General features: G+C 33.4%; 1 long non-coding RNA gene across 1 annotated transcript in view; it reads left to right on the top strand.

Annotated features, from left to right (window-relative positions):
- The first annotated feature begins 4,520 nt into the window (after window positions 1-4,520).
- The window catches only part of LOC141497716 (uncharacterized), a 29,259-nt gene continuing 18,996 nt past the window's right edge, over window positions 4,521-14,783 (top strand). Inside the window, exon 1 of the long non-coding RNA XR_012471416.1 lies at window positions 4,521-4,592. This is a non-coding gene — a long non-coding RNA (uncharacterized LOC141497716). The remainder of the gene's footprint in view (window positions 4,593-14,783) is intronic.

Here is a 14,783-nt window from a genome sequence, read left to right as displayed (position 1 = left end):
AACATCTTTTCCAACTGTCTTTACTATTTTTTCCTTCTCTTTGCTTTATGAAATTAAATTGATTATAAATGTCTGAAATTCTTCTTCATAATATTTTTCAAGCAGGTTTATGTTTTTAAACCATTATTGCTTTTGGCAGCTATCTATCTGTTTGGCAAAAAAGGTAAAATATTTGTTCATTGAGGCACCTTTTAGGCTCTTGTGGTCTAATTAAAGCAGCAGATTTACAATGGTTCTATATAAAATTTTATATAAATTTATTATAATAAATTTCTGTATTGTTTCTGATGTCCACTTCCCATTTCTCAATGCTGATTCTGACTACATCACGTTTTCGTTAAAATTACCAATGATTACTTGTCAGATCTAAGTCTTAATTATTCTCTTTGACTTTCCAGTAGTTTATCCCTACTGAATACCCTTTTTTATTGGATCCCCTCCTTCTCTCTAGGTTTTTTGTGACACTGTTCTCTCTTGGTTCTTCTCCCTTTTTAACCACTCTTCAATCTCTTGCTGAAACTCCTTCATTTATGTCATTCTCAGTAACTTGGTATATACCAATATCTTTTCTTGGGTCCTATTATCTTCTCTTATGCATATACAAATATGTTCATATACATATATATATATATATATATATATATATATATATATAAACATCTTTTACTTACAGGCTCCAATGAGATCAATTTTCACCTCTATGCAGATTACTCCCAGATTTATATAGCTGACCCTAATTTTTCTCCTGCTCTACAGTCCTGCATATTCACCTCAGATTAGACACTTCATATTGTATGTTCTCAAACCCCAAATGATCCGAACAAAACTCATAATCTTTTCCCAAAACATATCCTTCTTCCAAACTTCCTTGTTGCAGTCAAACCTCAAAATTTGTGATTTTAACGTTTGAGACTTCAAGCATTTACATAATTTTATAACTATACTCAAAGGGGAAAAAAATAAGTGCTTCAATGTGCAGCTTTGTGGAACATCCTAATTGGCACTTCACTGATCTTGTTCTTCCTACCACTGGAGAGTTAAGAAATTCCTGAGCATTTGGAGCATCAGAAGTGTCAAGACTTCTACAGCCTCAGAGTTTTCCAACAGCAGCAACTAAAGTATCAGCAACCTCTCCCTTTGTTTTCAGAGGACAGCCAAGGTAGAGAGGTTTACTATTGAATAGTTATTATCCAAAATCAATGTTTGTTCATTTTTAATTGAGTTGTCACAAAATTCTAAGGAATTGCTAGTGAGAAAAAATGTTTTCATGGTGCCAATTTTATTTTATGTGCTACATTTTATGAGTTGTTTCATGGGTATTGTGTTAGGAAAAGTATATATTATCAGAATTAATGTTTTGTTATAAAGAACTGTATGTAGAAAAGAGTATTTTCAGCATTCTCTAGGGAAAGATTATCATTTTTGATGACTGCGGAAACCCCATTTCCCATATCTTCAAAGTATCAACATTCAGATTTCTTCCTTTTGTGCTGTTTATAGGAATGTTACACCCCCTCACACACATACATGAAAGTTGAGCATTATCTGTATTTCTTAGCACATCACATTTCTTCTAGTCACCCAGGTCTACATCATCTTCTACTCTATACTCTCACTCACTCTATATATCTAATCATTTAGCAACATCTCTCTCTACCTATTTCATATACCTCACTTTCTCATTTCACATAACCACAACTCTATTCATCACCTCTTTTCAGAAGTTTTGCAATAGTCTCCTTCCTAATTTTTCTTGTTTCTTTAATGTTTTGCCATTTGATTTATGATCTTGTGCAGTGTATCAGTTGGATAGGGATTTAAATCACATATTAATTCTACTGTCCATGGAAATTTCAGAATGAATGTAACACTATTATTTTAAACCTTTACTGAAATCCTACTTTGATGATTCATCATGATTTGGAGTGATCCTGAATTCGCAAAAGCTATTCCAGTGAAGGGTAAGCTCTGACAACTTCTATCAAGTTAGAAAGTCTTCAAAGCACCCAGAAATATATTATCCCTTATACATCATGAGGTAGAGGAGGAGGAAAGAGGGCAGGGACTGGTTAGGCATAGCACCCCTGTGATCTGGAAAATCCATATAAAAGTTTTTGAACTTTTCTTCATACCAGAGAAGTCTAGATTTTTTTCTTTATCTTTTATGGGGTGTTTGCAGTACCTTATTATAAAATTTGGGTTAACTTTTGGTCATAAGTTATATATAGGTCAATGTGAAGTAAAAATACTGCATGAAAAAGAAAGAAAGAATATGAAAAATATGATTTTTTAAAAAATAAAACAAATTTGAGGAGAATAATGATGCATGTATATAACAAAAGATATTTCCAGTCTTTGTCATCTGCTGGCTTTTGTGCTTTTCATAAACTTTAATCTTTAATTTATTTTAACATTTTAAAAATTGTGTATATGGTATTGAAAGATAAAATATGTTGATATTATACAATAATATATTATATATAGTATATGTTATCTACTATGTATATAGGTCATTTATGAATTTGCAAAGTTTTTCTGTGTCATTTGTTGGCCTTCATGTGCTATGTGTAACTTCTGCAAAACTCCCCCAAAATCCCAAATTTATTTCTTGTGTTGACCTGCAATATATGGAAACTGTGAAGGGGAAAGTCACAATGTGGAAGGAATAGCTGTGTTATTCAAGGACCAAACTAGCCAAATTTGGAGAGGCTGATCACCAATTGATGAATGTTTTTACACTAGCATCTCATGAAACCTATTACAAATAATTAAGTTGTGACCAAGTGTCAGCGAAAGGGAAAGCATCTCCTGAAAATATTGAATCAAGTACAGCATTAGTCAATAAACTATTATTAAAACCAAAACCACAGCATTCTAGCAATACAGAACTCTTGAGTCCAATCATCAGTAAGTTGACCCACTACCAGACTTAAACTTATTCATATTCTATGACACATGTTCCCTGCTCACAAAAAAAGGCTTACAACAAGATCTGTTCTTGTTCTGGTGGCCCTATTGTTAATACCTTGTCCAGACCTTCCTTCCCTTCGTGTTTTCCATATATTTTGATCTCCCTTATTTCCTCCCAGATTTTTGTTTTGGTCCCTGATCATTTTTTTTTTTCCGGGAAACTGAGCTCCTGATTCTTGCAACTTGAGCTACTAAGCCTCTGTCTATAGAGCTAAGCTTTTTCTCATGGTCTTGGAAGGCATGATGATTTTGATACTTTGCATGTCTTGACCTGTGGTACCTCTCATTTCCTTCCTTCTTGTTTTATTTAAGTTTTTTTCAACATGGTCCCTTTTCATTTACCATCCCTCTGGAACTCTGTATTTGAAGTCCCCAGTCCATAGTTCCTTCTGAGAAGACTGGTCACCCAAGTCTTGGAAGGACATGTTCTAACAGAGAGGGCATCATTTATGTAGGAAAGATGCCACTTGGAAATTAACTGGACTAAGGGTAGAAGTGACATTTCTGCTGATTAATCTGCTCTTCAGATCTCCAGGCAGTCAGCATTTGAATATCAAATGACATGTTACTTAATCTACATTTTAGAAAACTCCCATCAGAGTCATACAGATTCATAAAGCAGATGGTTGGAGAGGTATAGCATTTAAAGAGGGGGAAGAGGCAGAATATTCTGAAACTGTCACATCAAGGGATTTCTGCCTGAGTAGAATATCTCAAAACTAAAGAGACAACTGTGTTTCCCAAAAGATTATCATCTGATAGATTCAAGGAGAATAATAATTCTAGGTAATGACTATTCAAATTAGAAAAATATTCCCATTTCATCTAAATATGAGCAAAATGCACCTGGCTGGTGATGTCATAAAAAAGAGAATTTTGCTCTTGCACTCTTGGGAGTCACACAAGAAAATGCTAATTAATTGTGATCCCAATTTGCTGATAAACAATACATATATATATATATATGTGTGTGTGTGTGTGTGTGTGTGTGTGTGTGTGTGTGTGTGTGTGTGCCTCATTTTAAACAAACCCAATATACAAAAATTTATACTTAAAAGGCAGATAACTGAGAAGTGGGAGACTGGTGTTTATGAATGTTCATATACCAAGGACTTACTTTAGGGTTCCTTTAAATAGTAAGCATTTATGCCCAAATTTTCAGAAACAATAATGTCCCTAATAGCCTCTTAAAAAATTTTTAAATGGAAAATTCTAGACTTTTAACCAAGTCAAAATTTTATACAATATTGCTTCTGCAATAAGGGAGGGGAGATTTGTATTGACAATAGTCAATTTAGTTCTTTAATTACTGTATTAGATTCTACTTTCCTTCTCTTCCAAATTTAATTTTAGCCACAGTTAGGGTATGTTTTCTAAGAATATAATCAAACAAATCCCCAAAAGGCATAATAAACTAACCAGATGCAAGGATTGCAAGCCTCTAGCCATCTGTGACCACCAGATGTGGTAATAATTGCATGCCTTCTTATATAAACAACCCCCTGGGGATTTTAGTCACACTGGCATTTTGTCCAGGCAGATATGTGTCTATGGACTTGTTAACATCTCTCCTTTCTCTGCTACCACCCTTCCTATGGGTGAGGAACTTCCTTATATAAAAGGTACTTCTATTAGAATTTTTTGTATATTGGACTTGTTTTAAGTGAGGTATGCCTGAATGTAGTTCAGTGGCAAAGCAAGGTGGCAGTTAAAAAGGGCAGATTTTTAGAAATAAAAATATTTGGTTCAGGAAGGAAATTATACCAGTACCATTCACCTACACTAGTCAGGCCTTTATAATACTTTGTAAAATACAAGTAAGAAAATCTTTTACTGTATAAAAGCTAGTTTCCCAGAAGTTTAGCCAAAATCAACACTTAAATATAATTTTAAATAGCATTATGCAAAAAATCCCAGAATCTTAGAATATCAGAACTAAAAGCAATTTTAAGGATTAAAACCTTAATAGGAAATAAGTAATAATAGAAAATAAGAAAAAAAAGTAAATTCAAAAATGTATTCTTCTTCCTTCAATCATGTAATAAAAATGCTTCTCTGGCATCATTCTCCCAAACTACCACTATTCTCTTTTTTACTAGTGAACTGATATAATCAAAAGTCAATTAGATGGGGCAGGTAGGTGACCCAGTGGATAGAGCACCATCCCTGGAGTCAGGAGTACCTGAGTTCAAATCTGTCCTCAGACACTTAATAATTACCTAGCTATGTGGCCTTGGGCAAGCCACTTAACCCCATCGCCTTGCCAAAAAAAAAAAAAAAAAAGTCAGTTAGAAGGGCAACAAGTTGGTGCAGTAGATAGCACACTTGCCCTGGAATCAGGAAGACCTGAGTTCAAATTTGACTTCAGATATTTGACACTTATTAGCTGTGTGACCCTGAGCAAGTTACTTAGCCCTGATTGCCTCACCCAAAAAAATAAATAAATAAAATCAATTAGAGATATGCACTGTGTGTTTTTGTATGTTTAGTTGGCCAATTCCTCATTTAGCTGTTTGTTTTTCATATTTAAATGTTTCCCTTAATTTTCCCTAGTTCACTTTTATATTTTACCTAATAAACTAATATGAGCCTTAAAAGAGCACTGTTTTTCTCATCTTTTGTAGTTTCTAATTTAACTTAAATTATTTAAGACATTTTAATTGTTATACAATTTTTTTTCACTTTTCATTTGAATATAGACGCAAAATATAGTGGTGGGGCAGGATTGTTTTGCAACTATTTGGAGGATGGATTGGAGAAGAGATAGAAGAGTCATAGACACCAATTAGGAAATTATTGTAATAGACCAGAATAAACAATGATGAAGGCCTGAAGCAGTATGGTAGGCTTGGGAGTAGAGAGAAGGGGATAGATGAGAGAAATATTGCCAGTGATAATGATGCCAGCTTGATGTTTTTGTTTAGAGTGACAACATTTGACTTTACATGACAGAGAAGAAACAAATATACTTAATATAAAAGGGAAATATATATATATATATAAAATCATATAGAGGACTGTGGAGGGAATGGGAGTAATTTAAAAATCCCGTTCCCAACTAGTGACCTCCATCTTTCTAAATGAGGCACTTACACCTTTCCTATCCAGGAATAATAAATAGCTAGGAAACCTTTCTTCCCTCTCTTCATAGAATGAGAGAGGAATGTGGTCTGCAGCAAGATGCCATTATCATTTCAAATCTCTTTAAATGATTTGGAATTTTGCTAAGCTCCATGAAAATAAGGGTTATATCCTTAAAATTTTTATATCTTCCTCAGTACCTAGAATGGTTGTCTGCAAACATTATAATAAATATTTATTGCATGAATGTTGTTGAAATGAATTACTCATATTCAGTAATTCAATTCTGTGTCTGCAGGATAAGAATAAACAAATCAGGAATGTTTTAATGAAGTTAAGATCATTTAAGTTCTTCATTCAAATGAGTATAAAAGATCTTATGAAGTTTTTCCTCAAATGTAAAACAAATGTAAAACCACCAATCTGAGTCAAAAAAAAAAAAGAGTATCTATAATTGACTGAGAAAATGAACTAGCCAAACTCCTCAGGAATTTAGCCAAGTCCTGAAGAGTATGAACAGTTGTGGAAGAAGACCTCTTCCAAGACAAAGGTGGGAAGATGAAGGGATTTCTCTCTCTCTTTTTTTTTTCCTCCCCCAACAGCAATGGCACTTAAAAGTGCATTTATTCTTTCAGAAGGGGACATCCTACCCAAAAGTATAGTCTTGGGGGCAGCTAGGTTGCACAGTGGATAGAGCACCAGCCTTGGAGTCAGGAGGACCTGAGTTCAAATTCGACCTCAGACAATAATTACCTAGCTGTGTGGCCTTAGGCAAGCCACTTAACCCCATTGCCTTGCAAAAAAAAAAACTAAAAAAAGTATAGTCTTGATTCAAGAGAACTCTAAAATTAGTTGAAAGAGAAAAATCATACTTCAAATAGACACAGATAAGGAAAGACTATAACTTGATGAAGGCAGCAGGTTCAAAGAGCATGGCATGATCCCTGGCAGTAGAGAAAAGAGCCAACTATAGATTCCAGAGAGAGTTAACACTAAGAATCAAGAATTGAGCAACTTAGAGGACTCCACAAAGAGAGAAAGAATTTACAGGTCCTGCAAGTCAAGACTCTCACTGGTGTGCCACTCATTAACATATAGTTGACTCTCACAATTTAATTCTTTACAAAAGCATAGTGAAATCAGTAGACACAAAACTTTTCCCTCCATAAACTTGGGTCCTACTCTTCCAACTATATATAACATTCATGATAAAAAAAATAAAGAATAGCCACTTCTGATGTTTGTCCTTCATTCTCCAAGAGGACTAAGGTATCAGGAAAGTGATACCATAAAAAGCAAGTGAACTGGGTGTGAATGAAGAAGGGCTGTGTTAAGTCACCAGACTCACTTTCTCCTCCAGAGCCATCTGAGTCCAGTGGCTAGATATGAATCAGGATGACTGAAGATGGTCCTAGATGTGAGGCAATCATGTCCAAGATCACACAGCTAGTGTCAAATATCTGAGGTCACATTTGAATTCAGATCTTTCTAATTCTAGAGTTAATGCTCTATATACTGTACCATCTACCTTGCCCCTTACCAGTTGCAATATTAGAGTATAGCACAAAGATATTGGAACCCTGTAAATTCTTAGTAGAAAGAAAACTTTAGTCATGGTATACTTACATAACAACAAAACCATACACAGCCTGAAAAGGTCCAATGAAGCCATGAGCATTATATTCCAAAATACTGGGGTGAGAATCTTCCTTTAAAATTGTATAACATATGCTTAATATTAATTTCTACTTTGCTCATTCAATACACATTTATTGAGATCCCACAGTGTGCACCAAATACTGGGATGCTTCATACAAATGAGAAGATGAGATTTGTAGCTCCAACAAGCAATATAGAAAGCTAGGGCTGGAAGGAAGGAGTGTTTCATAATATTTCACAGGAATTTTATAGGATTTAAAGTTAAATAGCTAGGAAAGTTAAAGGAAAGTTAAAGATCATTTATTTCAATCCCTCTAATTTACAGATAGAGGAACTGATGAACAGAGAGGAATAATAACATTTATGTAGTGTGTTATGGTTTGCAAAGTACTATACATATGTTACCTCACTAGATCCTCACAAAGACTCTGGTTGTGACAGACAGACAGAGGTTAAGTGTCTCTTCTAGGATCACATAAATGGTAAATATCTGAGGCTGGATTTAACTCAGGTTTTCATGACCAAGGCTAAGGTCTCATATGTTAAATAGTAGGCTCAGAATTTTAACACAAGTCCTGGGCTCCTATTTCTGTGCTTTTTCAACTTAAATCACCATGCTGTCCAGTGAAATAGAATGTTTCTAGTGTGAATTCATTACATTTTTCAATAATTGCAATCTTTAGTAAGTCCTTCCTTATATTGGCCCAAATTCTGCCTCTCTTCTACCTACTGATCTAAGTTCTCCTTTATAACATTACACTTTAACAAAGACCTATTTAATCTTTAGCTAATTCAGGCCAATTGAGATCACTGAAAAAATTCATGTCAGAAAATCACAGAGAGTCAAGTTGGAAAGCTCAGGTAATGTGGAGAATATTGAATGGTGACTTGAGAAGAGTTGAAGATACTTTTTTTTTAATTGTGGCTGAAAAAAGGCAGAAGAGAAAGCAGATGAAAAAGTCTTATTTCTTGATGGAATTATTTTAACCTTTAGTTTGTGAAGAAATAAAGAGATAACATCTGTCTTTGGAGAGACAGTTTGAGGTGATTCTGGTTATTCTCTTACTCATAGTTAAAATATTGTAATCAATTGTCCATGTCTTTATCATGGTTTTCATTGTTTAGAAATTGTCTCTTCTGTAATTCTAATGTGTATATATAGTCCTAAGAGGTTAAGATAATTATTTTTCAAAAAAGAAAGAAAAGAAAGTTATGAGTAAACACTTTTGAGAATGCATGTTTCTACAGTTTAAAAAAAATAAATACTATTTGATAAACTAGTAAGGGCTCTGGGTTTAATTGCTTAATTGAGATATGTTTTCATTTAATTAATGAATAAGGAAATATCAAACATAATCCTAGATTACCCTGTAAATCAGAGTGAGATTCAATATGGGAATTATTAAAGTAGGAGAATGAGAGATGACTTACAAGTGAGACTAACAGAATTGTAATCATGCTAGACATAAGGACTTAAACTTTTAAGAGTTGTTACAGCATTTTTCCTCAAATTTTTTTGTTCTTTAACAAAAATTTTCATTAAGACTTGTAAAGATTTTTATCAGTGCTCTGATTGTCTGTGAGAGAGAATGGGAGTAGGAAGACAGGGCAAAGAGTAGTTTACAAGTTTATAAGTCACTAATAATACCCCAAGGTTATTCACTTATGAAATGGATGGCATAGGGGCAGCTAGGTGGCATAGTGGATAAAGCACTGGCCTTGGAGTCAGGAGTACCTGGGTTCAAATCCGGTCTCAGACACTTAATAATTACCTAGCTGTGTGGCCTTGAGCAAGCCACTTAACCCCATTTGCCTTGCCAAAAACCTAAAAAAAATGGATGGCATAAATGACTTGCCTGCTATACAGCAACCAAAATGAATGTTCTTATGAAGAACATTGCCTGAGGTATTGGAAAAATTTCTTCTATTTAGTGATAGTGGGATGGTGCTTATAATTAAGGGTATTGAAATACCTAGAATTGCCCTTTCTCCCATTACCCAGGACAATATTTGGAATGAGGAAGTTTTAAATAAATCAAATAAGCAGAAGATTTATATACCTATGAGGAATGCTGGGTTTTTGTGGTGGAGATTGTTTGTTTTTATTGGGGGGGAGCATTTATTTCACAACCCCTTCAGTAAAAATAAAAATTCTTGTTTTTTTTAATAGTATGGTAAAACAAATTCTCACATTAGTGATGTCAAAGAATGTTTTTCTGCACCCTGAGTAAGTCATTCTCTGACACAAAGTGATAACATTTTCATACTCAGTCCTCTAGAATCTTGTTCATTGCCTTGAATAAAGTGGTTAATTACTTCAAAAGTAATTAAAATGTGGTTGTTACTATATAAATTGTTCTAGTTCACCCTACATTAACTTATATGTCTTCCTCAGTTTCTCTAAAACCATTCTTTTTATCATTTCTTATAGCTTTGTATTCTATAAAAGACTGGCTAATATTTCTTTTTTATCCACATTTGTTTGTGAGTTTGTTCCTTAACATATGGTTAAATTTTGTAAAAGAGTCTCATACAGCTGTGTAGCAACAATGTGTGGTTCTTTCTATTCTCAAAAAATAATGGTCATATCTAATTTTTCTAAAATTCTGTTCAATTTATTGACTTTTTAGATTTGTCTAGCTCTGAAAGCAGCACACTGAGGTCCTGCATAATTATCATTTTACTGATATTTCTTCAAATTACTTATTTAGCTTTTTTCTTGAACTATCACTATGCCATTTGGAATGCTTTTATATTTATGTATATATAATATATTCATGTATATTATACATAATATTGAAATTTTGGCAATAATGTTTATGAGAATTTTCATTTGGGACTTTCAGGAGGTAATTAATGAATTTTTTTCCATTTTCACTTTGTCCTTTGGTTACAAAAGACAATGATTTTTTTTTGAAATATAATTTTTAAGCTCTTTTCTTCATTGTGGTTTTTAGAAAGTACAATAATATTTAAATTATCTTTCACTATTCTATTTTATAAGTAAATTATGTTTTAAATGAGATAAAATATATTTTTTTATTTTTTAGAATTTTGACTTTGTTTTAATAATTTTTAAAAAATCTCCTAGAATCCTTAACCTATTTCTTAATCCATCCTAATTTTCAGGAAATCTATTGCTTGGATGAGATTTTGTATCTTTTGTACTAAGATATTAACTTTTCTTTCAAGTCTTTCTTCCAAACCTATTATTCCTCATCCAATTATTTCCTTTAGAACTCTCATTTCATTTATAAAATCACTTTTTAAAACTTGCTCTATTTTTCCAGGAAATGTAGTTGAATTTTTATCTAAGCTGTATTTTTTCTTTGAGGCTTCTGAAGTCTTTCATATACATATACATATACATATATATATATATATATATATATATATATGAGAGGATACTATTACTTGTACTATCTATTTCATAGGGCAATTATGAAAATTAAATGAGGCAACCTATAGGAATCTATTTGATAACTGTAAAGTAATATATATAAAGGTAATTTTTTCATAATTTAATATAAAATAGTTAATAAAGCTCAAAATTTCACTGATGTTTGGGACACCATATAAAGTGAAACTATATCAGAGTTATCTCAGAGATAGAGACCTGAGAACAAGTAAAAATATTCTCTAGGAAGGAGGAAAGAAACTTGGAATACTCCTGTCTTATGGGATGATGTAAAGGAAACAGAAGGAAATAATTTCTGAAATACTGCAAAGCAGTCCTGAGAGCAAACATTAGTCACTATAGCAAATGTAAACTAAAGTGTTTTATTAGCAATTGAGCCTTTGCAAATACAAAACATCCTGCAGATGATACATAGTGCGTAAATACTCATATTGTATCGATTGCCCTGATCAGTCTCTGCCATCTATCATTTTCCATGCCATGACACATCCAGGAGAAATATGGAAATGTCCTCCTCTATTCTATAGTTTATAGGAAAATACTTCATAAATTAACCAGTTTTAAGACTCACTGGGTGATTTTATGGAGGAAAATATAACCCAGGCCTTGATATTCAAGTTCTATTTCTACATGTGCTAAATTCAAACTTTGAGACTTCCCATAAATTATTTTTTGGCTATCAGCCCTATCCAATGTTTCTACCTGGAATATCAGACTTTGACTCAATCTACCACTACCATTTCCTGGATTTCCCTTAGAAAAATGTCTAGATTTTTACAGTTATGGATAAAAAGCATTTTTATGCAAGCATTCAAGTAAATAATTAATATATAGGAAACATGATAGCCTTTATACATATATACTCACAGATGTAAGTCTAGTAGAAACTCACAAATCATAAAAAATAACCCTTTTCCTCTCAGGGGAGTCTCACCTATGGACCTGTTCAGTTCCCTAAATTCAGAGTGGCAACACTGTGGTTGATTATTACTCACTGAATAGAAAGACAAGCTCTCGGAGTTTTGCAATTCTAGATTTCCTTTAGGGACTAATAAAGTCCATCATAGTTATGATACTACCTTAAAGTTTTGTGCTTTATTGAATGGGAATATTGTCCTTGGATCTACTGAAAAGTAACTTACCTTTGGACCTGTGTGGTTCACATAAAGTCATAGAGGATAATGATTGTATTTGTTCTAAACATTAGTGTCAGTCCACTGCTGACCCTCCAATTTGGGGGCCACTTGTTTTACCCTCTTCTTCGGAGGTTTTTTGAGCCTAGGGCCTTGATGCATACAAAAAATCTTTTCACTCTTCAGGAGATCAGAACCAAGAATTTTCATAGCTCTATCATTTCTCCTCACACTTCATCCCCACCTTGAGGTTATAATTTCTTTATTTCTTTTTTGGCTTTTCTCTTCTACTAGTCACAGGGGGAAAAAAAGTCTCATTATTGGTACAACTGAATCTGAGAACCATTAGGGCTATACAGATAGTATGAAAAACCAACAAATTCATATTATAGTAACTTCCTTTCCCTATTCCTCCCCCCAGGTTAAAAATAGGGTCAGAATGCAGATGTAGACCATCATCAAAACCAAAAACTTCAATCTGAAGGATATTTTTTAAGTGCTACAATAATACATATCACAAAATTTCTGCCACTTCCATCTTCCCCAAAGCTCATTTAGGTCAAGCTGTGGGGAACAGGTAAATTCCTACTCCACCATCCCATTCCAATGCTATTGTTTCTTAAGTTGAGACATGCAGCTATTGTTTTTTCAGGGCTGCTATCTGTGAGGTGGAGGATTTGTCTGAAATGAGAGACAGAGAACTGTATGTATGTTCAAATTTTACCCAGCAAGGACCCAAGCTCCTCTCTCTTTGTATAGTCCCTGATCTTTGGCACATCTGAGCATTTTATAGGCTAACTATGATCCAATTCATGAGTCAAAACATGTCCATCTTCATAAAGAAATATCTTCAAATGCAGAATAAAAGCATCCTTCTTTAACTTCACCAAAACGACCTGGATACTCTTGCATAATCAATCAAGGAATTGTCATCAGTCATCTCAATGGGTAATATTCATACCTTGTATAGGAAGAAATGACTTCTTAAAATAAAGTAAGAACTTTTATATTTTCATAAACTTAACTTTTAAATGGTAAAAGATTAAAATGGATACAAAAGAAATTTTAAAAAATAACCTTTTAAATTGACCAAGAAATAACAGTCCTAGTTGGTTACAGTTATAGGTTTCAAATAATTCTCAAAGTCTATAGAAGTTTAGAATCTTCTTTTTCAGGCCAGAATCTTCTTTTTCAGGCCAGTGTAAAATACTGAATAATATCTATAAAAGTATTTGTAGATATTTACATTATCCATAAAATTAGTGCAGGAATCATAGAGTTTTAGAAAGATTGTTTGTCATGTTTGCAGCATTTAAATATTAAGTGCTTCCACAATGAAGAAGTAGAAAGGATTAAAAAAATATATACATTGGGGGAGGCTAGGTGGCATAGTGGATAAAGTACCAGCCCTGGAGTCAAGACTATCTGGGTTCAAATCCGGTCTCAGACACTTAATAATTACCTAGCTGTGTGGCCTTGGGCAAGCCACTTAACCTCGTTTGCCTTGCCAAAAAAATATATATATATACATATATATATATATATACACATTGGAAGAATGACTTGCAATGTTTTGACCATTACTTAGATATTAAACTTATTAGACCTAAACTGATGGAATAGGATGGGAAAACAAGGTAAGATTTAGAAATGCCATTCATGGTTGGTTTGTTTGTTTGTTTGTTTGTTTTTTCTGTACCATGTACATGGACATGTCTAAACTCATCAGCTACTAAAAGAACAATTTGTTGGAATAATCAGTGACCATTCCAAACTCAGTAATGGTGTGTTGGAAATAATTCTTATCTATGATCTACTGTCATAAGTGTGATTATAGGTTAACCTTTTCTGAATCTCATCTGTAAATTGGGGGTAATGATACTCAAACTGTCATCTCAGAGAGTTATTATAGAGTCTTTTGTGAATTTTAAAGTGATATCTAAAAGCTTATATAGATGTTCATGTAAGCCTAATTCCCAAGTTACATATACAACTGTTTATGCTTCAATACTAGGAAATTTGCCTGAGACTTTCTTAATTGTTCATGTGATGCTGAGTGTCTACATGAGGGGAGTAGAACATTGGAGAGACTAGTCATTCATTCTGCAAGAATGTCAAAATGTAGTTTAAGACACTTTGGGATTAAATCCAGATACATGAAGAGAAAGAAAGATTTTGTAAGTTATAGATGTGTAAGGGAACATATCTCAGATTTATGAATTGCCTTCCTGGAAACTTTAGGGAAGATCTCCTTAAATAAGATTAAGGCTGCCCTGAGATCTCAACTCACTTCTAAATGGACAACTCAAATTTTCGGGTATATTTTAATCTGTATAACATCTCCAATTTCTGACTGCTATCTTCTTGGATAAATAGGTTACTCATTATTGGCTATTCATGATGATCTTTTTGTATAACCAGTGTTTAGTAGGAAGGGACCAAATTAGTGAGTATAAGTCTGGGTGAACCCTACCCTCCTAAGGGCTAGCAACCAGTGAAGTGGGTTTTTGAATCTAAGAATT

The sequence above is a fragment of the Macrotis lagotis genome, chromosome X (genome assembly GCF_037893015.1).
Source record: "Macrotis lagotis isolate mMagLag1 chromosome X, bilby.v1.9.chrom.fasta, whole genome shotgun sequence".
Classification (NCBI taxonomy): domain Eukaryota; kingdom Metazoa; phylum Chordata; class Mammalia; order Peramelemorphia; family Peramelidae; genus Macrotis; species Macrotis lagotis.
The sequence above is the reverse complement of the archived record's forward strand: the minus strand, read 5'-3'. Positions and strand labels throughout refer to the sequence as shown.